Genomic DNA, 23,822 nt, shown 5'->3' with positions numbered 1-23,822 from the left:
TAACACAGCATTAACCAAGCAGGGAGAATTAAATTGAAGCATATAGGCAAAAAGTCCTTCACAATGGCCCCCCTTTTTCTCCCTGCTCCGGCAACCCGGTTGGACCTTCCCTGGTCCAGTAGGGTTGACGGGTTCAGAGCTTTTAGTCCGAGGTTAACTCCGTTTGGCGTGACTGACCTCCCTTGGCAACTGCTTCCGACTCAGGTATGTCACCGGGTCGTCAGATCACACGCCGGTCAGTCCCCAAGTCTTTGTGCGATCTGCAGAGTCACCAGAAGTCAGTGTGAAGACGGCGAATGGGTCTGTGCGCCGCCGTCTAGGTGTCCCGCTATGGGAGGGGGCAGGTTATGGCTCTGAAGTGACAATCACAGGAGATTCATAAAAAAGAAAAAGTTATATTTGTTGAAATGCTGTAGCACAGGTGCTCAGAGTCCGGGGGGGGGGGGATCAGTGTCCCATAGGGTCAGCCACCCCCTGCTCCCTCCGCAGCCGCCGGTTCTCCTCTTTGAGCTTCTCCAGCTCCATCTCCAGTTCATGGAGCTTGGGGGGGTCAGCCTGCTGTGACCTCAGGTGGTTGTTCTCCTCCTCCATGCGGCTTATGCACTCCTCCAGCTCCATGTACTCACGGATCAGCTCCTGCTTGCTCATGTCCTGCAGGCTCTCCACGTGGTCCTTCATCATCAGGAACTGGGTGGTGGTGTAAGGGGCCACCGGTGGGCCCTTGGCGAACATCTCGGCCAGCATCTGGGACGCCCGCTGCGACTCCCTCTCCTCCAGTCGCTTCTTCTCCTCCCAGGTCAGCTTGTTATACGGCTTCCAGGACCTCTTCTTCTTGGAGGGTGGCCGGCAGTGCCTCTTTCTGCCCAGCTCCCTCCAGGGTCCCTCCGGCTCATGGCTGTCGCCCATGACCAGCTGACAATGGTGTTCCCTGTTGTCCGTAATAACAGATTGTACCATGAGGGCTTCGTAAGGGGTGCCCAATGGTTCTTCCTGACCCAGCTCCTGGGGATCCCAAGCCAAGTCTACACAATAGCCTGCTGCTGGTGGGCGGTACCCAGGTTGAGACCAATTTGACCTGGTGTTGTCATCCATGGGGCAATTCTGCTTGAAGTGACCCAGCTGTTTGCACCGGAAGCAGCGTTGTTCGTTGTCCTCCTGGCGTGGATAGCGAGGGCTAGATGTCATCGGTCTGTTAGGAGGTTGGTATCTAGCGGCTGGTGGGTGTGAGGGTACCGTTGGTCGTGGAGGTTGTACCTGCGGTGTGACCTGGTTCGTCTTGCGAGTATCCGCATATTCATCCGCCAACTTAGCGGCCTCTGGTAGAGTCATGGGCCTGCGATCTCTCACCCAGTCTTTGACGTCCGTCTGGATGTGATTGTAAAATTGCTCCAGGAGCATTAGTTGCAAAATGTCCTCTGCGGTGGTGGCCTGGCTGCTGTTAACCCAGTTAGAGGCCGACAGGGATAACTGGCATGCCCATTCCACGTAAGAGTCTTTCGTGGTTTTGCGTGAGTCCCTGAACTTCTGTCGGTGGGACTCTGGGGTTACTGCGTAACGAGCCAGGAGCACTTCTTTAACCCGGGCGTAGCTATGGATCTCCTGCTCTGGCACGGTCCGGAAAGCATCAGAAGCTTTGCCTGACAGTTTGCCTGACAATATTGCAACCCACTCTCCTCTAGCTATTCGGTGCAGGTTACATTGTCGCTCAAAATCTGCCAGGTAGTTATCAATTTCACAGTCCTTTTCATTAAAAGCGCTAAACGGAATCTTCCTTGTGTCTGCTGTGCTGTACTCACTGTTTGGAGAATGTGCGGCTGCTTGTTGGACTGCTGCCAGTTTTAACTGTAGTTCTGCGTCTCTTATTTGTTTATCCTTCTGTAGTTCTGCGTCTCTTATTTGTTTAGCCTTCTGTAGTTCTGTGTTTACTAACAGGTCCATCACTTTCAGCACCACATCCGCCGTTGGGTTCGGACCGAACCATGCTAGCTTCTCTCTCATTACTTTGTTGGCTGGCGATTCCTCCTCCTAATACACTGGTGTCTCCATCTCTTGTACTGCTGGCGTTGCTGCAACCAAGTTCTCCTGGCCTAGCTCCATTAATTCTGCTATGATGACCCGCTTGGGTTTGTTGCTAGCAATCCTTCGACGAACTTCCAGTAGTTCTTCCAGTGTCTGCTTGGAATCCGGGTGTAAAGGAGAGTAGAAGGGAAAATCCCGCTGCTGCCAACCAATTGTGACGGTATTAGAATGATATCCCCGTCAAAGATTCCCTTCTTCCCATAAAAGAACATCCCATCCTGGAATCGCCATAATAAGCCACACATGAGTCAGCGCTTACTGCTGGAACAAGACAGACTTTAATGGTATAACACACAGCTTATATGTAATTTACAAAGCTGTTACAATTCAATCTCCACCCCTCACACTGGGGCTTCCATACAGATTATTAGGCAGACATTTCGGAGCCGACTCTGAAAACACATTTTCTTTAGATAATGACATCAGTGGAGTTAATTACTAGGTGTAACAGAATACATTATCTAGACAGCTTGGCCCCGCATATAGAAGAGATAATTACCACAATGAAGCAATCAGAATAATTAACCTGAGCCCCTTCTAATCACAGTAAACAGTAAACACAGGTCTCCTTCACACAACACACTAGATCAATTAACATTTCAACAGCCTGTTAGCAGAGTGAGTCACACCTGAAATCACCTTCTAACACAGCATTAACCAAGCAGGGAGAATTAAATTGAAGCATATAGGCAAAAAGTCCTTCACAACGCCGATTCACGAACGTAGTTGTGGCCGGCGTATCTACTTGTGTCGTTTACCTAAGGCGTCAGACTGGCGTAAAGTTACACCTGCTATAAAGAGGCGCAGCCAATGTTAAGTATGGACGTCGGGACAGCGTCGTATTGTACGTCATTTACGTCATTTGCGTAAGCCGATTCAGAATGGGGCTGGGCGTAAGTTACGTTCACGTCGTTTTCAATGACTATTTGCAACGTGATTTGGAGCATGCGCACTGGGATACGTTCACGGCCGGTGCATGCACAGTTCGCTCGGCGCGTCATTTACGTGGGGTCAAGGATAATTTATATACAACATGCCCCCTACCTGTCCAATTTGAATTACGCGCAGATATGCCGGCCCATTTACGCTACGCCGCCGCAACTTACGGAGCAAGTGCTTTGTGAATACAGCACTTGCCTGTATAAGTTGCGGAGGCGTAGCGTAAATAGGATACGTTACGCCCGCACAAAGATACCCTCTCCATCCTGAATCTGGCCCAATGTGTGGATTGTTAGTGTGATGTCGCCATATTTAATCTTATATAAATATTTTACAGATGATATTCTCTCTCATTCTCTTGATTTAGAGTGGAGATCCAATCAATATAGAACTTGAGGTGAAATCAGAAGAAGAAGAGACGTATGTGAGGGATGATCAGCAGTCTATGGAGGAGGATGGAATAACGGGGACATTTATAGAGGAGGACACTCCTACAGAGATCAGCACAGGTGGGTCATTAACACTAAATCCATTCCTCCACCCATACTGCTCACTGATTGGTCCAGAGTAGGGCGGGGACTGGGTGATATCAGCCTGTAATCCCCTGGTCACTTTCCTGAGCTGTGTTCCCCTGTATGCCTGTATTTCTCTCGGATAATCTTCCTTCTCTGTGCTGCAGACACAATTTATGTCTCTAGACTGGATTTATGGAGATTCTGGGGTTCAGCTCAAAGCAAAATGTTCATTTTCACCATAGATGGTACTAGACCTAGGTACCTGGGTTTTAGGTCTCCTTCCCCATGCCCAGGTCTAGCATGATCTCTGACAGAACAATTTTACCAGGATTACTTGCTCTGTTATTTGCTGGCTGTGCCGGGTGGAGGGATATGTCTGTATAGTCTCAGACCCAAGTCACTGAGTGCAGTCTCAGGAGATGGGAGGCAGCGGTGTGGGATCTCTGCAACTTGTCTCATGTAAAAAAATGAATTTACCACTGAATATCAATATTATGAGTCCTGACCTTTTTTCTCGTCGTTTTTCACGTCGTTTTTTTTCTCATCGCAAAAAATCGCTTGTATGTATGCTTTTCCGAGGGGGAAAAAACACAAATGTTCAGAATCAAGTATGCAGCCCAAAAGCAGGCGCCATTTGAAAGGAACTCCCCCTTTAAGTCCCGTTGTTCGCCACCGAGCTTTGCTCGACCGTTTTTTTCATGAACTTGTGTATGCAAGGCAGGCTTGAGAGGAATCACGACGAATCACGCAGAGTAAAACATCGTTTTTTTGCAGGACCGGAAAAACGGTCGTATACGCGGCATAACACTATATAATTTATATTGTACATTGCATACTCCTGACCCCTGCACTATATACTCTATGTTGTACATTACATACTCCTGACCCCTGCACTATATACTCTATGTTGTACATTACATACTCCTGACCCCTGCACTATATACTCTATATTATACATTACATCATTCTGATACTATATAGTCCTATCTGTTGATTCTTATACAATATGTTGTACATTACATACTCCTGACCCCTGCACTCTATGTTGTACATTACATCATTCTGATACTATATAGTCCTATCTGTTGTATCGTATACAATATGTTGTACATTACACAGTCCTGACTTCTGTTCTCTACCCACTGCTATATATACACATAAAATGTATTCTCTTTTGTTACACCCATTTTCTGCCAGCTGGACATTTTATATCTGATTATTTGATTGGAGCACAGACTTTTACATGGTGATAATAATGTGATAACATCCTCAGACTTTGGAACCTTAAACAGAAAGTGATAATGGGGGAGGAGTCAATAACCCAATGATGTTGGTCTTCAGGATCAGTCCAGTCTTCATCTTGGTTGTTCTCCCCCATCCTCACTCTCTGACCTCTGGTGGGGCTCAGCCCCGCTGTTATGCATGACTAAATAAAGAAATGCAGGACTTCTTGTGTTGGGAAGATGGCAATGAGTGATGGAGGAGGAGGGGACACTCGTCCTATAATCCCCTCATCACTGTCACTCCTATAAAAGACAGTTCTCGTTGTTTCCTCACTCTCTGACTAAGGTCCATGAATAAAGAAATGATCTGGTAGGAGATCAGAGGACCCATTTACTAGTTACCTTGAGGGGGGAATTGTAAGATCCTCAGAGACAAAGCTGCCTGATGTGGGCAGAGTCCTGATTTAGGGGAACCAATCTGCTCATGTCTAGTAATAATCTTTGTATTTCTATTTTAGTAGATGGACGGGAGATGAGGAAAACCTCAGAGGATTGTCTCACTTTGTCTCCAGACTGTAAAGTAGAAGATGAGGATATCACACAGTATAGTCCAGGAGAAAACCTGACTACCTCAAATGTCCATCCGGCACCACACAGTGTAAATGGACCATCGTATTCCTCTTATCCCGAGGAACCTCAGACTGTGCGGGACAGTGCCGGACCATCGTATTCCTCTTATCCTGAGGAACCTCAGACTGTGCGGGACGGTGCCGGACCATCGTATTCCTCTTATCCTGAGGAACCTCAGACTGTGCGGGACGGTGCCGGACCATCGTATTCCTCTTATCCTGAGGAACCTCAGACTGTGCGGGATGGTGCCGGACCATCGTATTCCTCTTATCCTGAGGAACCTCAGACTGTGCGGGACAGTGTCGGACCATCGTATTCCTCTTATCCTGAGGAAGCTCAGACTGTGCGGGACGGTGCCGGACCCGGACCATCGTATTCCTCTTATCCTGAGGAACCTCAGACTGTGCGGGACGGTGCCGGACCATCGTATTCCTCTTATCCTGAGGAACCTCAGACTGTGCGGGGCGGTGCCGGACCATCGTATTCCTCTTATCCTGAGGAACTTCAGACTGTGCGGGACGGTGCTGTCCTTCCAATAGAGAAGAGCTTTTCCTGTCCTGAGTGCGGGAAGTGTTTCCGTTTTGAATCTAGTCTTAATGTGCATAAAAGATTTCACACAGGGGAGAAGCCGTATTCCTGTCCTGAGTGCGGGAAATGTTTTACACAGAAGTGTGATCTTTACAGACATCAGAGATGTCACACAGGGGAGAAGCCGCATTTCTGTTCTGAGTGTGGAAAATGTTTTTCAGAGAAGTCCGATCTTTCCAAACATCAGCGATCTCACACGGGGGAGAAGCCATATTCCTGTCCTCAGTGCCGGAAATGTTTTTCACAGAAGTCCAGTCTTTCCAAACATCAGCGATCTCACACGGGGGAGAAGCCATATTCCTGTCCTCAGTGCCGGAAATGTTTTTCACACATGTCCAGTCTTTACAAACATCAGAGATCTCACACAGGGGAGAAGCCGTATTGTTTTTCATGGAAGGCCATTCTTTCCACATATGAGCGATCTTACACGAGGCAGAAGCCGTATTCCTGTCCTGAGTGCGGAAAAAGTTTTTCACGGAAGGCCAGTCTTTCCACACATCTGAGATCTCACACAGAGGAGGAGCCATATTCCGGTCCTGAGTGAGGGAATTGTTCCTCACTGAAGTCCTGTCTTTCTGTACATCAGGGATCCCACACAACCCTTGAGGTGTATTAGTGAGTGCGGGAAATGTCTTGTATATGAATGTTGCTGGACATCACAGCTCTCATGTGGGGAAGAAGCACACCCTGATATACACCTCAGATATACTCCATGGCTGATTTTCATCATGTAAGAAACAGTTTCAGGGGTCTGGAGATTTTTTGAAAAAACAACTTGTCCAAGGGACAAAAATCGTGGTCCCAATCGCCTTGTCCCTCATCTACCAGAGAGCTCAGCAGTTACACAAAGCCTCAGGTTTTAATTTTTCACCATTACAACCTTCTAGCTGCCAACCTCCTAACGACCAATGACATCATGAGCTGATAAGGGGGATGTCAGTTGTCTGAATATCATCCTTGTGTGACCCTCCCCCGCCTCTCTCCATCAGCTTTGGGGTCTCATTAGTTGAGTGATGGAGAAAAACTGAGGGGGAAGAGAAACATTGGAATACTAGTCAGTACCAGTTTGCAAAAGTGTATTTGCTTTGGAAGAATAAATCACTTATAATGTTGGGTGTCTTATGTGTGTGGATGTTGTTACATTATGTAGAACTAATAGAATAGTTTTTACATTTTGGATTGGGGCGCCACAAGACTGTCCATCATTTTGAAGGACGTCTGGACTGAAAAAATGTTAAGAAACACTGACGGAGGACAAAAAGTCCCATATTTGATGATTGTTTGGTGACAGGTTCTCTTTAATGAGACATCCCGGGTCTAAAAGAACCCCCAATGTCCCCCTGTGCTCCACTGAATGTAATGTAATACAGATTATACTGCTTTATATTCTTTCCTGGCCTTGATGGCAGGAAAACTGTCAACGAGGACCTGGAAGTGATGTCATCTCTCCTCCCTCCCTTCTACCCATCATCACCCGATATGCTGGTCCCGGGTCCCAGATGGGTAAGAGGAGCCCCGGATACATCGCGGGTGTGTGTCGGGGTGGGGGGCACTTTACCGGGGATGTGGAAACGTTCGCTCAGCCACCCGAATGCTTCCATCCGACAAGTAAACCTGCTCCTTGCTCGCCCACAGCAGGGCTAAATGTTATAAAAAGTATACCTATCCGACCCTCAGAACTGCATGTCTTAGGTGTCAGGCGATAGGAATTGCTCATCCCGGAGTTCATAAGGAGATCAGAGATCACCAAAGACATGGATGAAGTGTTGTACCGTGTTGCCCATTGATAGCAGTAGAACAATAAAAATTGAGTCATTACCTCTCATTGGCTGAGTACATTTTGTGGTGGAAGATTTCACAAACACTAAAAAAAATTGTATGAATGTGAGTATCATTCACCCAGCTGTGATGAATATTGGATGTATTTTATTTCATACTCTGATTTCTTTGGCTCCATCTAGTGGCCATAATGCAGTAGTGTGCTATTTTTACTAATGGAGATATGTCAGGAAAAATACCCCATTATGGTCACTAGATGGAGCTGACAATCGGAGGAAATCACTTTGTTACATTATGGGCAGAATATGTAATGGCCGGATGAGTGATTGTCACATTCATCCCATGAATTCTCTATAAGTAGACCCCTTAGTTTCCTTCATCAGACATGTCTTCATACTAATACCTGAGATCACACTCATACACTAATGCCGCGTACACACGATCACTTTTTGTGATGAAAAAAAACGACGTTTTAAAAAACGTCATTTAAAATGATCGTGTGTGGGCAAAACGTCGTTTTATGTCTTCTGAAAAACGTCAAAAAAATTTTTTGAACATTTTTTGTGTCATCTTTCAAAATGTAGTTTTTTGTGTCATAAAAAATGATCGTGTGTGGGCAAAACGACGTTTAAAATTACGTTTTTGAACCCGCGCATGCTCAGAGGCAAATTATGAGATGGGAGCTTCAATGGAACAGAGTGCTGTTGAACGTGGTGTACGTAACTGCGCTTTGCAAGAGCATTTTCAGAAAACGATGGTGTGTAGGCAACGTCGTTTTTTTAAAATTAAGTTTGAAAAACGTCGTTTTTTTTCATGCGATAAAACGTCGTTTTTTTTTTTTCATCACAAAAAGTGATTGTGTGTACGCGGCATTAGAGTGGTTGTAAAGGTTCAGTTTTTTATTTTAAATAATAAACATGTCATACTTACCTCCACTGTGCAGTTTGTTTTGCCACAGACCCCCGAGGTTCTTCTATGTATTTGGGGGACCTTTGGAGGGTCTGTGTGCTGTATAATAAAAAAAGAAACTGGCAATGAAATTTTCTGGAAATTTAAACCGATACATTTTTTTCTGTGTAAATGTCACTTTTTCTGTAGCCGTCCTACAACAAGAATGAGGAAATGTATAGAGCCCCCAAATACATACCAGTCCCTCTGAGTGTAAGATGGATATTAACTGCTTAATGACCGCCGCATGTAAATATACGTCCACAGAATGGCACGTACAGGCAGATGCCTTCCCGCGGGTCCGATCGGGACCCCCCGTTAAATGCGGTGGTCGGTAAGCCTCTGGGAGCGATCCGGGATGAGGGGGCGGCTGTTCATTTCTGTCCACCCCCTCGCGATCGCTCCCAGCGAATCCGCTTCCCCCCCCCCCTCTGCCCGCCCTCTGCCTGTGTAATGTAAACACAGGCAGAGGAAGTGATGTCACCTCTCCTCTCGGCAGTATTTTCGTTCCGGCGAGAGGACAGAAGACATCACAAGTGAGTTGCACAACACTACACTGACACCAGTACACATAGGCACACCTAACCCCTTCAGATCACCCCCCCTATCACAGTGTCACTAATAGCAGTGATCATATATTTACTGATCACTGCATAATGGGGCTGATTTACTATTGTCACTGCGTTGCGCCGGTTCATGGCTTAATTAGTGCGCTGGATGAACCCTTAATTAGGCGCATGACCGGGCGCAGCAGCAGGGCAATGCAATTGATATGTAAAGCCACGCCAAACTCCCTATAGAAGTCTATGGGGGAAATCTAAAGTGCTAATTTTAAAGGCTAATCTGCAAGTTTTGTCCTAAAAAGTGTTTGGGAACCTGGGTCCTGCCCCAGGGGACATGTATCAATGCTTTTTTTATTTTTAAAAACTACAGTGAAGCAGTGAATTTAATAATGCTTAAAGTGCAACAATAAAAGTGAAACATTCCTTTAAATTTCGTACCGGGGGGGGGTGTAAAGTCAGCATGTGAAAAAGCGCATGTTTCCCGTACATAGAACTGTCTCTGCACAAAATGACATTCTGAAGAAAAAAGGCATTTAAAACTGACTCGTGGCTATAATGAATTGTCAGCTCCCGGCAATTGTGAGAGGATTCAATCATAAAAAAAAAGCGTGGGGTCCCCCCAAATTCCATTACAAGGCCCTTCAGGTCTGATATGGATATTAAGGGGAACCCCCCACCGTCAATTAAAAAAAAAATTAAGTGGGGTTCCCCCCAAATATCCATACCAGACCCTTCAGGTCTGTGAAAAGTGTAAAAAAAAGACAAGAGACGGTTTTTGACAAGTCTTTTATTAATATCTTCTTTCTGCTTCTTCTTCTTCTTCTTCCATCTTCTTCTTCTTTTCTTCTTTCCTTCGATTTCTTCATCCATCTTCTTCTTCTTTTCTTCTTTCCCTCGATTTCTTCATCCATCTTCTTCTTCCTCTGCTTCTTTCTTGGGACTTCTCTTCCCGCATCTTGACCGGCGTATTCTTCCATCTTCTTCTCCTTCCGCCGGCCTTCTCGTCCGCATCTTCTTCTTCCCCGGATGCTGCGCTTCCAATTGAATTCCCCGCCGTGTGACGCTCCTGGGACCACGCCCCCCTCTGACGCCACGGGTAATCTCCTAAGAAACTTCCTGTGTGGTGCATGTGCGTCAGAGGGGGCGTGGTCTCAGGAGCGTCACACGGCAGGAAATTCAATTGGAAGCGGAGCGTCCGGGGAAGAAGAAGCCGCGCAAGATGCGAACGAGCTTCAAATTGAATTCCCCGCCGTGTGCCGCTCCTGTGACTACGCCCCCCTCTGACGCACATGTACCACACGGGAAGTTTCTTAGGAGATTACCCGTGGCGTCAGAGGGGGGCGTGGTCCCAGGAGCGGCACATGGCGGGGAATTCAGTTTCCAGCACAGCATCCGGGGAAGAAGAAGAAGATGCGGACGAGAAGGCCGGCGGAAGGAGAAGAAGATGGAAGAATACGCCGGTCAAGATGCGGGACGAGAAGACCCAAGAAAGAAGAAGAAGATGGAGGAAGAAACCCAAAGAAAAGAAGAAGATGGAAGAAGAAAGAAGATATTAATAAAAGACTTGTCAAAAACCGGCTCTTGTCTTTTTTTACACTTTTCACATTTCTTTTGTGAAATGGTAGAGGTACAATGTACCCCATTACCATTCCACACAGGGGGGGGGGTGGGATCTGGGGGTCCCCTTTGTTAAAGGGGTCTTCCAGATTCTAATAAGCCCCCCACCCGCAGACCCCCACAACCACCGGCCAGGGTTGTGGGGATGAGGCCCTTGTCCCCATCAACATGGGGACAAGGTGCTTTGGGGGGACCCCAAAGCACCCTCCCAATGTTGAGGGCATGTGGCCTGGTGCGGTTCAGGAGAAGGGGGGCCGCACTCTGTCCCCCCCTCTTTTCTGCGGCCGGCTAGGTTAACGTGCTCAGATAAGGGTCTGGTGTGGATTTTTGGGGGAACTCCATGCCATTTTTTTTTTAAATTTGGGGTGGAGTTCCCCTTAAAATCCACACCAGACCTGAAGGGTCTGGTATTGATATTTGGGGGGAACCCCACGTCTTTTTTTAATTGACAGCGGGGTTCCCCTTAATATCCATATGAGACCTGAAGGGCCTTGTAATTGAATTTGGGGGGACCTCCACGCTTTTTTTTTATGAATGAATTCTCTCACAATTGCCGGAGCCGACAATTCATTATTGCCGCAAAGCCGGTTTTAAATGACTTTTTTCCTTCGGAATGTCATTTTGTGCAGGGACAGTTCTATGTACGGGAAACATGCGCTTTTTCACATGCTGCCTTTACACCCCCCCCCCCAGGTACGAAATTGAAAGGAATTTTTCACTTTTATTGTTGCACTTTAACCACTTCCATACCGCGCCTATTCTGGCACTTCTCTCCTTCATGTAACAATTATAGTTTATTCCTTGAAAATTACTCAGGACCCCCAAACATTATATATATTTTATTAGCAGACACCCTAGGGAATAAAGTGGCGGCCATTTTTTTTTTAAATTTCCAACGGTATTTGCGCAATAATTTTTCAAACGCCTTTTTTATTTTTGCAAAAAAAAAAACGGTTTCATGAATTAAAAAATAAGAAAGCAGTAAAGTTAGCCAAATTTTTAGGGATAATGTGAAAGATGATGTTACACCGAGTATATAGATACCGAACATGTCACGCTTTAATATTGCGCACACTCATGGAATGGCGCCAAACTTCGGGACTTAAAAATCTCCATAGGCGACGCTTTATTTTTTTTTTTTAGGTTACCAATTTAGAGTTACAGAGGAGGTCTAGTGCTAAAAGTATTGCTCTCGCTCTAACGCACGCGTCAATACCTCACATGTGTGGTTTGAACGGTGTTTACATATGTGGGTGGGACTTACATGCGTGTTCGCTTCTGAGTGCGAGCTCAGGGGCGTTTTAATTTTTTTTTTTTTATCGAATATTTATCTTTTTGCACTTTTTTGTCCCTTTTTTTTATTTTGGATCACTATTATTCCTATTACAAGGAATGTACACATCCCTTGTAATAGGACTAGTGTGTGACAGGTCCTCTTTATGGAGAGATGCGGGGTCAATAAGACCCCACATCTATCCTCCAAGCTGGAAAGCATGAGATCGGAAAAAAAAACACTGATCTCATCCTTTCAGCCGCGATCATGTTCGTTCAGCACAGTGGTGTAGTGGATAGTACTTTCACCTAGCAGCAAAAAGGGTCGCTGGTTCGAATCCCACCCGTGACACCATCTGCCTGGAGTTTGCATGTTCTCCCTGTGCCTGCGTGGGTTTCCTCCCACAATATAAAAACATGCTGTAAATCGGATCCGGTCTAAATAAGCCCTAATATGCAGTAGTATATTTAGGTTTTGTGCTGCCCTAGGCCTCACTACATTTCTGCACCTCCTAATAGAAAAATGACCCACCCCTTCCTGTCAAGGCCACACCCTGTTTTTGTATGACCCGCCCAGGAATTTTCAGGGGACCCACACACTAGTTCTGGGGGGGAGGGGGTTACTGGATCCCCTAATTTGCATAGTTTTTCTCTCACTTCCTGTTTGGCTATGGGGCAGGAAGTGAAGGCAAATCTCCCCAATTAGACACAGATAATACAAAATAAACTGACAGGGCCCTCCCTCACTCTATCCAAAATTAAAGAAAATAAAAAGTGTTGATTATAGCTCTAGCTGAAGCACAGATTTCAGAGAGTTTTATTGAGAGGCCTAAGAAAATATAACCATGCCAATAGGCCAGGATACAGCGTTGCTAATATGTATGAATGTGTGTGTTGGGCACCCCACAAACACCACCCAATGTTAAATAAAAAAGTATTAATTTGCAAATAAGTATTATCTGCTCATTTTTTGGGGATGTCTGCACCCCTGATAGTGACAACATTTGTGAGGTGTCTTCACCCTTTCTAATTCATTCACTTCCTGTCACATAGCCAAACAGGAAGTGAGGGTAAATCCTTACTAATATCTTTTCTTGGGGACACAGAGATCAATCTAAATAGTTGCCCATTTTGCTGTGTACACCCCAAATTATTAGGGATCTTGGACTTTGGGGTCCATTTACTAAAGGCAAATCCACTTTGCACTACAAGTACAAAGCAAGGAAGAAAGAAAACAAAACTTTGCTTCTACAGGACTGGATGTTAAAACCATCAGTGCTTCCTCTCTGATTTTCAACAACTATGCTTGTACTGCAGAGTGGCTTTGCCTTTACTAAACCCCAAACTAAATAATCATTTGGGGCAGGGATCCTCAAACTACGGCCCTCCAGCTGTTGTAGAACTACACATCCCATGAGGCCTTGTAATGCACTGACATTCACAGACATGACTAGGCATGATGGGAATTGTAGTTCCTGAACAACTGGAGGGCCGTAGTTTGAAGACCCATGATTTGGGGTGTACACAGCAGTGCTGGAGTGCAATATGCTTAATGGGGACACTAGTTAGATTGACCTGTGTCCCCAAGAAAAGACACTGGTAGGGTTTTAACCTCACTTCCTGTTCAGCTGTGTGACAGGAAGTGAAGCCAATTTTAAGAAAAGAGACACAAAGCTCAACCCAAAAAAAACACAAGCAGGGGTTCTAACACTCACTTGGCTTCCCTCAAACACCCACAATTAGAATAGGATTGCCCTGCGCTAGATTTAAGCACAGTGCTGTAAATCAGCACGTCAAGCCTGTCCACCAATAGCAGCCCCCCCCCCCCCCCAACAGGCCATGTTTGCAGGTTTTCCTTCATCTTGCACATGTGCTTAAAAGACAGTCTGGACAGCAATTATTGATAAGAGAAATCCACAAAACATGTCCTGTCATGTCCTGGGGGTACTTGAGGGCTGAGGACCACTGCAGTAAAAAGAAAATACTTACCACTTTGTCTTTAATTTCCTGGTGATTAAACATGGCAAACATTTCATGATTACACACCAGGAAAGAAGCTTAGACAAAAATCACACCTAATTTGTTAGGCCAAACCTATTTCAGCTGCAGCTGACTGTAGCATGAAAAAGTAACAAAAACAAACTTCAAAATTTGAAAGTAATTTTTATTGGTCAACAAAACAAGGAAAGCAAAAAAGACAAACAAACAAAAACACACACACACACACACACACAAAAATAAATTTAAAAAATCAAAATAAACATAGGTTAACCGTCCCAACATCTTCAGAAATATTTTTCAAAATAAGGCAGCAGAGACAAATACATACAATTGAACATCATTTAAAAATAAACAAAAAACATTGGCAAAATAAAAATAAACATGCTCCAAACCACATTTCTGTTTAGCAACAACATTCCTGCCAGTTTGCCCCTCTGAGGGCAGCTGAGGAATGATCGATCCACGCTTTTTAACATGTGTGCTTGTGTGCTAGTAATGAAGCAATTGAAATCACATGAACAAATTTCAGTCTCTAGTTTGGGTGAACTTGTTAGTGGTTACACCTGTTAAGGATGTCCTTAAATTACTAACCCACCCACGCTCTATGAGCATGCTCAGAGACATCCAAGTGATTTTCCCCCTCAAAAATAAAGTAAAACATTTCTAAGTGTCTGAGCAGGCTCAGTTCATCTCACATGCAGGAACAAAGCTGCAATGGCTGCTGAAAGCATGAGAGCTGTGTTTTTTCCCCCTGAACTCATGCTTTCCAGCCTGAAGGGGAGGTCTTAATGAATTATTACGTAACAAAAATAAATAATAATAATTAAAATGCCCCTGTCCCTAGTAGCTCCCAGTCAGAAGCGAACACGCACATTTTTTTTCAGGTTAACAGTTTAGAGTTACAGAGGAGGTCTAGTGCTAAAAGTATTGCTCTCGCTCTAACGCACGGGTCAATACCTCACATGTGTGGTTTGAACGATGTTTACATATGTGGGCGGGACTTGTGTAAGTCCCGCCCACATATGTAAACACCGTTCAAACCACACATGTGAGGTATTGACGCGTGCGTTAGAGCGAGAGTAATACTTTTAGCACTAGACCTTCTCTGTAACTATAAACTGGTAACCTGAAAAAAAAAAACGTTGCCTATGGAGATTTTAAAGTACTGAAGTTTGGCGCCATTCCATGAGTGTTTGCAATAGTAAAGCGTGACATGTTAGGTATCTATTTACTCGGTGTAACATCATATTTCACATTATCGCCAAAAATTTGGCTACATCTAGTTTTTTTTTTAATTCTTAACCACTTGAGCCCCAGACCATATTACTGGTCAATGACCGGGCCAGTTTTTGTGATTCGGCACTGCGTCTTTTTAACTGACAATTGCGCGGTCGTGCGACGTGGTTCCCAATCAAAATTTACCGTCCTTTTTTTCCCCACAAATAGATTTTTTTTTTTTTGGCGGTATTTGATCACCTCTGCGTTTTTTCTTTTTTTTGCTATAAACAACAATAGAGCGACATTTTTTTTTACAAAGAAAAATCATTTTACTGTTTGCTATAATAAATATCCCCCAAATTATCTAAAAATAATCGTATTTTCCCTCAGTTTAGGCCGATACGTATTCTTCGACATATTTTTGGTTCCAAAAAATCGCAATAAGCGTTTGATTGGTTTGCGCAAAAGTTCTAGCGTCTACAAAATAGGGGTTAGTTTTATGGCTTTTTTATTAATATTTTTTTTTTTACTAGTAATTGCGGTGATCAGCGATTTTTATCGGTACTGCGACATTATGGCGGACACATTTTTGGGACCATTGTCATTTTTCTAGCGACCAATGTTCTAAAAATGCATTGCTTACTATAAAAATGTCACTGGCAAGGAAAGGGGTTAACACTAGGGGCAAGGGAGGGGTTAATTATGTTCTTTGGGTGTGTTCTAACTGTAAGGGGGGTGGGACTGACTAGGGGAAATGACAGATCGCTGTTCATACATTGTATATTTGCGTATTTTTTTTTTTTGCCCACCTTCCAAGACAAGTCGCCAGGACACTATTGATAGTCGCCATGGCGACCTGGCGCCCGGGATTTGTCGATCCCTGCGACAGACAACCGTTGGTTGTCAGATTTTCTGATGGTCAGTACACAAGTCTGTCACACAAAAGTTGAAAGTACAAATACGCATGCTCGGAATCAATGCTCACCAAACATGAAATTAGCAGAAGGGCACCAAAGGGTGGCACTCAAGAGCTGAAATTCCTTGTACATTACTATGTTTGTTGGCCGACAATTATGTATCGTTAGTATGCCAGACAAGGTCCAGGCACACCCCCTGAAGATAAAAATCAGACACTCGGTTGACCAACAAATGGATAATTTTTATTTTTATCTTGCTATCAATGGCCAACACAATACAACACTTCATCCATGTGTAGCATTACCCCCAGTGGAGCTGCTGGATTTTTGGGCGGCGTAATACCTCTTGGCTCCTCCGAATTCCTAGGGGTGGATAATGCGTATTGCATGAAGTAGAAGTAAAGGAAAGTCCAGACAGGTGCTCTTTATTACCCAGCCGGGTAAAAACAGTAAACTTGTGGTGAGGAAAGTAAAGCTGAAGAAGAAAGGAGAACAGCAGATTCAGGCGTAATGATAGGAAACAGTCCTGCTTGCAAACGTAACACTTATTAGCACCACTCCCGCCGGAGTGGGTCTAGTGTACCCGGACAGGCCTCTCTCACTGACCCGGACAGGCCTCTCTCACTGACCCGGACAGGCCTCTCTCACTGACCTGGCAGCCGGAGTATCACTCGGGCAATTGTAGGATAAAGTTTCTGCCACAGACCCTCCTTGGTGAACTTGGGTGAATGTCTCTGCCACAGACCCTCTCAATGAGCCTCAGAAAGATACCTCTGCCACAGGTCCCTTCTGGGTTGAATTCTTGGAGATATGCCCCCCTAAATGAGTTACGTCTGCATCTCCTTCAACTTGTCGCCCAGGCACCGACTGACAGGAGATCAATCCTGCAGTGTCCAGCTACCTCGATCCCCGGTGGTTTGTCCAGGCCCTTTTTGACCGCCAGCCTCTCAATGGCGCTCCTCAGACAGACTCTCCACCGAACAGCAAATACAGCTTGGGATCCTCAAAGTGGGAACCCAGTCACTCAGTGGGTCCCAGTCGCTGTTCAGATGCTCCTGGCCAACATGGCCCCGGAACCAGGAACACCATGTGGCATGCACGCCCCGGCCAGGTAGGCCATAATGCCGGGGCGCCGTGATGTGGCCACCCTAAAGGTGGGTGCCACACTGGAGGAAGAAGACCCAAAACCAATGGTGTCTGGCCCATAAATACCCCTCCCCAGCATGCACAGCGAGGACAAACCCTCGTGATTGGCTGCTGGGAAAGAGCACCCAAACCTTGACTCCCCTGCTGCCACCTGCACCCCCGGGGCTGGAAGAACACCCCAGTACAGCAGAATGGCCCACAGCACAGTCAAGCTGAGACAGAGAATGCATTTTGCTACTAACAATCTGGATCAGAGTTTAACTACACTCCGATCTACACTTAAATTTAACTAGCACCAGTACTGTAAAGCTACACATGTCTTTGGTGTTCTCTGATCTCCTTATGAACTACAGTATATCTGAGGTGTATATCAGGGTGTGCTTCTTCCCCACATGAGAGCTGTGATGTCCAGCAACATTCATATACAAGACATTTCCCGCACTCAAGGCACCAATACACTTCGAGGGTTGTGTGGGATCCCTGATGTACAGGAAGACAGGACTTCAGTGAGGAACATTTCTCTCACTCAGGACAGGAAAGAGGCTTCTTCCCCGTGTGAGATCTCTGATGTCTTGAAAGATTGTACTTCTCAGAAAAACATTTCCCGCACTCAGGACAAGAATATGGCTTCTCCCCCGTGTGAGATCTCTGATGTTTGTAAAGACCAGACCTGTCTAAAAAACATTTCCCGCACTCAGGACAGGAATATGGCTTCTCCCCCTTGTGAGATCTTTGATGTCTGTAAAGAACGGACTTTTGTGAAAAAGATTTCCCACACTCAGGACAGGAATGCGGCTTCTCCCCTGTGTGAGATCTCTGATGTATGTAAAGATAGAACTTGTCTGAAAAACATTTCCCACACTCAGGACAAGAATACGGCTTCTCACCTGTGTGAGATCTTTTATGCACATTAAGTTTGTATTTAGACTGGAAACACTTCTCGCACTCAGTACAGAAAAAGCTCTTCTCTGTTGGAAGGACGGCACCGTCCCGCACAGTCTGAGGTTCCTCAGGATAAGAGGAATATGATGGTCCGGCACCGTCCCGCACAGTCTGAGGTTCCTCAGGATAAGAGGAATACGATGGTCCGGCACCATCCCGCACAGTCTGAGGTTCCTCAGGATAAGAGGAATACGATGGTCCATCTACACTGTGCGGTGCTGGATGGACATTTGAGGTAGTCGGGTTTTCTCCTGGACTATATTGTGTGATGTCCTCATCTTTACAGTCTGGAGACAAAGTGAGACAATCCTCTGAGGTTTTCCTCATCTCCCGTCCATCTACTAAAATAGAGATACAAAGATTATTACTAGACATGAGCAGATTGGTTCCCATAAACCAGGACTCTGCCCACATCAGGCAGCTTTGTCTCTGAGGATCTTACAATTCCCCCCTCAAGGTAATTGGTAAACGGTCCTCTGATCTCCTACCAGATCATTTCTTTATTCATGGACCTTAGTCAGAGAGTGAGGAAACAACGAGAACTGTCTTTTATAGGAGTGACAGTGATGAGGGGATTATAGGATGAGTGCTAGACCCAGGCATGGGGAAGGCGACACCTGACATATGCCCCAGGTACCTAGGTTGAGTAACACCTATGAGGAAATCAAAATTTTGCTGCCAGCTGAACCCCAGAATCTTCATAAATCCACGCTAGATCCATTAATTATGTCTGCAGCAGAGAGAAGGAAGATTATCGGAGAGAAATACAGGACAGGGAACACAGCTCAGGAAAGTGACCAGGGGATTACAGGCTGATATCACCCAGTCACCGCCCTACTCTGGACCAATCAGTGAGCAGTATGGGTGGAGGAATGTATTTAGTGTTAATGACCCACTTGTGCTGATCTCTGTAGGCGTGTCCTCCTCTATAATTAGTCTTATTATTTCATCCTTCTCCATAGACTGCTGATCATCCCTCACATACCTCTCTTCTTCTTCTGCTTTACTCTCAACTTTTATATCTATCAGATATTCACCCTAAGCCAGGAGAATGAGAGAAAATATCACATGTAACATATAAGGTCACATAAAAAAATCCACACATCATCTCTACGAGTCCATGTTTTAGATCCTCTGTCCCACCAACCTTGTAATCTTTAATGTGACCTTCCTGTGTGGAATCCCGGGAATACAGAGGACGGGGACATCTCTCTGGTGGGTTCCTGGTATTAGGTGGCTCCATCATATCCTTGTGTCCTTCTGAAAACTCCTCCATCACTCCATACTCCTCATCCTCCTCTTTATACTCTTCTTTAACAACAATATTATCATCACCGAGATTTCCACTCTGAATATATAATAAAACATTCATTGTAACAAACATGCTGTGTATAAATCAGAACTACCAATAATTGTCACTCATCTACGTCTTCATGCTGTAATACTGTTTTGGGGCATACAAGAAATGTAACTTCTTTATTTTGTGAAATTGAATAAAAATACAATTGCAAGAAAAAATTCCCTGAATCCTCCTCACCTCTCCTGTCAGCAGCTCCATCATCTTCTTGGTGACTTCTAGAATCTTCTCCATGTTGTGTCTCTCAGGTTTTAGGTAGTCACATGGAGGCACTGTGATGGTCATGTGATCACCTGACTTCACAAGAGGAAATCTCTGTATTGAGGAACCAATAGGAATATCATGTTAGAATCCCAGAATCCTCCTCACCTCTACGGTCAGGTTTGTGTTTTATTAATAGAGATAAGAGTGATGTCATGTGACCTCCCAGAATCCCCCTCACATCTCCGGTCAGGTTTGTGTTTTATTAATAGAGATAAGAGTGATGTCATGTGACCTCCCAGAATCCTCCTCACCTCTCCGGTCAGGTCTGTTTTATTAATAGAGATAAGAGTGATGTCATGTGACCTCCCAGAATCCTCCTCACCTCTCCAGTCAGGTCTGTGTATTATTAATAGAGATAAGAATGATGTCATGTGACCTCCCAGAATCCTCCTCACCTCTCCGGTCAGGTCTGTGTTTTATTAATAGAGATAAGAGTGATGTCTTGTGACCTCCCAGAATCCCCCTCACCTCTCCGGTCAGCAGGTAGATGATCTCCAGGGTGAGGTTTAGTATCTTCTCAGTCATGTGACTCCGGTCCTCCTCCATCCTCATTGGTGGCATCATTTGATCTATACAGGTCTCCTTGTAGACAGATAACTTTGGGAAATTAAATGATTTTTTGGATGGTATTGGTCACACAATAATAGGATGTGAGGGGGTAATAGGAGAGTTGATGTACATTCAAGAACTACTACCTCCATGGGAATACATTATTATTATTATAATACAGAATTTATATATCACCAACAATTTGCACAGCACAGGATGAATCAGAGGGCCCTGCTCGTTAGCGACTACAATCTAGGAGGGAGGGTGAAATAATACAAAAGGTGATAACTGTGGGAGATGAGCTGATGGAGAAAATAAATGTACAGTTGTTGGGTGTGGACAGGATAGGTTTCTCTGGAAAGGAGGGTTTTCAGGGATCATCTAAAAGCAAACAGAGAAAAAGATAGTCAGACAGATTGGGGTATGGAGTTCCATAGGATGGGAGAGGCTCAGGAAAGTCCTAGAGGTGAGCATGGGAGGAGGTGATAGGGGAGCTAGAGAGGAATGACGAGAACGATTTGGTTGGTATGGTGAAACTAGGTTAGTGATGTAGGTGTGGGCTGAGTTGCGGGTGGCTTTGTCAGTTATTGTTTGTATTTTGAATTTAATTTGTTGGGCGAGTGGCAGCCAATGGATGGATTGTCAGAAAGGGGTGGCAGACGATGAGTGGTATGTAAGGTGGATTAGCCTTACAGAGAATGATTGTGGGGATTTCAGAAGAGAGAAAGTTTGGTTGCCAGGCAGAGAGGTCATCCAGGAAGGTTGATACCAGTCCAGGGGGTCGGTAGATTACAGCAATTCTTAGGCCCTGTACACACGATCAGTCCAAACTGATGAAACTTATGTATTAGGCACTCTGCCTAATACATAAGTGTATTCAAGGAAACGCCCCCAAATATCTATGTGAAAAAATAAAAGCCCATAACCCCAATCGCATTCTGCGATCCACCAATCAAAACCTCCTCCAGATACCCAAAGCCAGATACAAGTCCAAAGGAGATCGAAGATTTGCAGTCCAAGGACCTCGCCTGTGGAATGCACTACCAACCACCATCCGACTGGAGTCGGACCACTTGGCCTTCAGGAGAAAGATTAAAACCCATCTCTTCTGAGGTCAAGGGGTTCCTTACCCATGAAATGGATACAGCGCCCAGAGGCGATTCAGTTCGCATGTGTTGCGCTTTACAAGTTTCTCACTCACTCACTCAAAACGGACTGAAGTTCAGTTTCATCAGTCCAAACCTACCGTGTATATGGCCCATCAGACTTTTGTCCTTCAGACCAAAGTTTTAAAACTTGCTTTAAAATCGGACTGATGACCGATCGGTCAAAACCAATGGTTAGTATGCAAAAGCATCGGTTCAAAACCCGCGCATGCTCAGAATCAAGTCGACGCATGCTTGGAAGCATTGAACTTCATTTTTTAACACGTCGTTGTGTTTTACGTCACTGCGTTGGACTTGATCGGATTTTGAACTGATGGGCCCAGATTCTCAAAGGGCTTACGACGGCGCAGCGCCATGTACGTCGTCATAAGTCCTAATCTGGGCCGTCGTATCTATGCGACTGATTCTTAGAATCAGTTACGCATAGATATCCATTAGATCCGACAGGCGTAAGTCTCTTACGCCGTCGGATCTTAAATGCAATTTTTTTTGCCCGCTAGGTGGCGCTTCCGTCGATTTCCCCGTCAAGTATTCAAATTAGTTAGATACGCGGATTCACGAACGTACGCACGGCCGAGTTACGACGTTTACGTTAGGCTTTTCCCGGCGTAAAGTTGCCCATGGGTCTATAAAGCACAGTCAATGTTAAGAATGGCCGTCGTTCCCGCGTCGAAAATTTATAAAATTACGTTGTTTGCGTAAGTCGTCCGTGAATGGTGCTGGACATAATTTACCCTGAAGGGTCTGGAATGGATATTTGGGGGAACCCCACGTCATCTTTTTCTAAATTGACGGCGGGGTTCCCCTTAATATCCATACCAGACCTGAAGGGCCTGGTAATTGAATTTGGGGGAACCCCCATGCTTTTTTATGAATGAATTCTCTCTGAATTACCGGGAGCCAACAATTCATTATAGCCGCGAGTCAGTTTTAAATGACTTTTTTTCCTTCAGAAATTACACTTTGTGCAGAGACAGTTCTAAGTACGGGAAACAAGCGATATTTTGCATGCTTACTTTACACCCCCCCCCCCCCTAGGTACGACATTTAAAGGAATATTTCACTTTTATTGTTTCACTTTAAGCATTATTAAATTCACTGCTCCCGAAAAAACGTCTGTTTTTAAAACTTTTTTGCATTGATACATGTCCCCTGGGGCAGGACCCGGGTCCCCAAACACTTTTTAAGACAATAACTTGCATATTAGCCTTTAAAATTAGCAATTTAGATTTTTCCCATAGACTTTAACAGGGTGTTTCAGCGGCTTTTTGAATTTGCCGCGAACACCCCAAATTGATCGCTGTTCGCCGAACAGCCAAACAGGCAATGTTCGAGTCGAACATGAGTTTGACTCAAACTCGAAGCTCATCCCTAGTCACTACACAGAACATTACATAGGACATATAGACTGGAAGGCGGGACATTTGGATGGGGTGATTTGAGGGGTTCCCACGATGCCCCTCCGTTGCAAATCCAATCATTGTTCCTGGGTGTGTCCTACCTCTCCTAAACTGAAGAGTGAACTTTGACCTTTACCATACAAAAATCTGTCAGGAATCTGTTAAAGTAATCTCTCATGTGATCAGGTGACATGCAGAGGAACAGAGTGTAAATAGCAGACAATTTTCTCCAGAGCTCCTAATGGTGAGGATGGAGTTTTCTGAGTGCTGGGGCCAAGTTTCCACCCCCCAGGGTCACTGCAGGTGTGGAGAAAAGCTGTGTAAGAGGATATGGAGGAGAGATGAGGAGGAGATCCAGGAATCAGGATAAAGGTCAGGATAATAAGCAACAGACGAGCGCATCCAAGAGATGAAGCCGGGGTCACTACACAGAAAATCAATCCAAGGAAACAACAGGCAGGACGAGGAATAGGAAGAGACAAATGAGAATATTGCTCAGGCAATGGGAGATTATCTCAGCATGACTTACATAATGAAGGAGATGAGGGGGAGGAAGTCACTTAAAGGAGTTGTAAAGGAAAAACATTTTTTGCCTAAAATTAATGTCTGCAAGGTAGACAGACAAAATAGTGTAATGATTCTGTTAAAAAACAAGTAAAAACCTATTAAATTCCTTCATCTATATCACCTCCGTAGTTCTAGTTTCTGT

Source organism: Rana temporaria (assembly GCF_905171775.1).
Source record: "Rana temporaria chromosome 4 unlocalized genomic scaffold, aRanTem1.1 chr4a, whole genome shotgun sequence".
Lineage (NCBI taxonomy): Eukaryota > Metazoa > Chordata > Amphibia > Anura > Ranidae > Rana > Rana temporaria.
Note: the sequence above shows the minus strand (reverse complement) of the source record.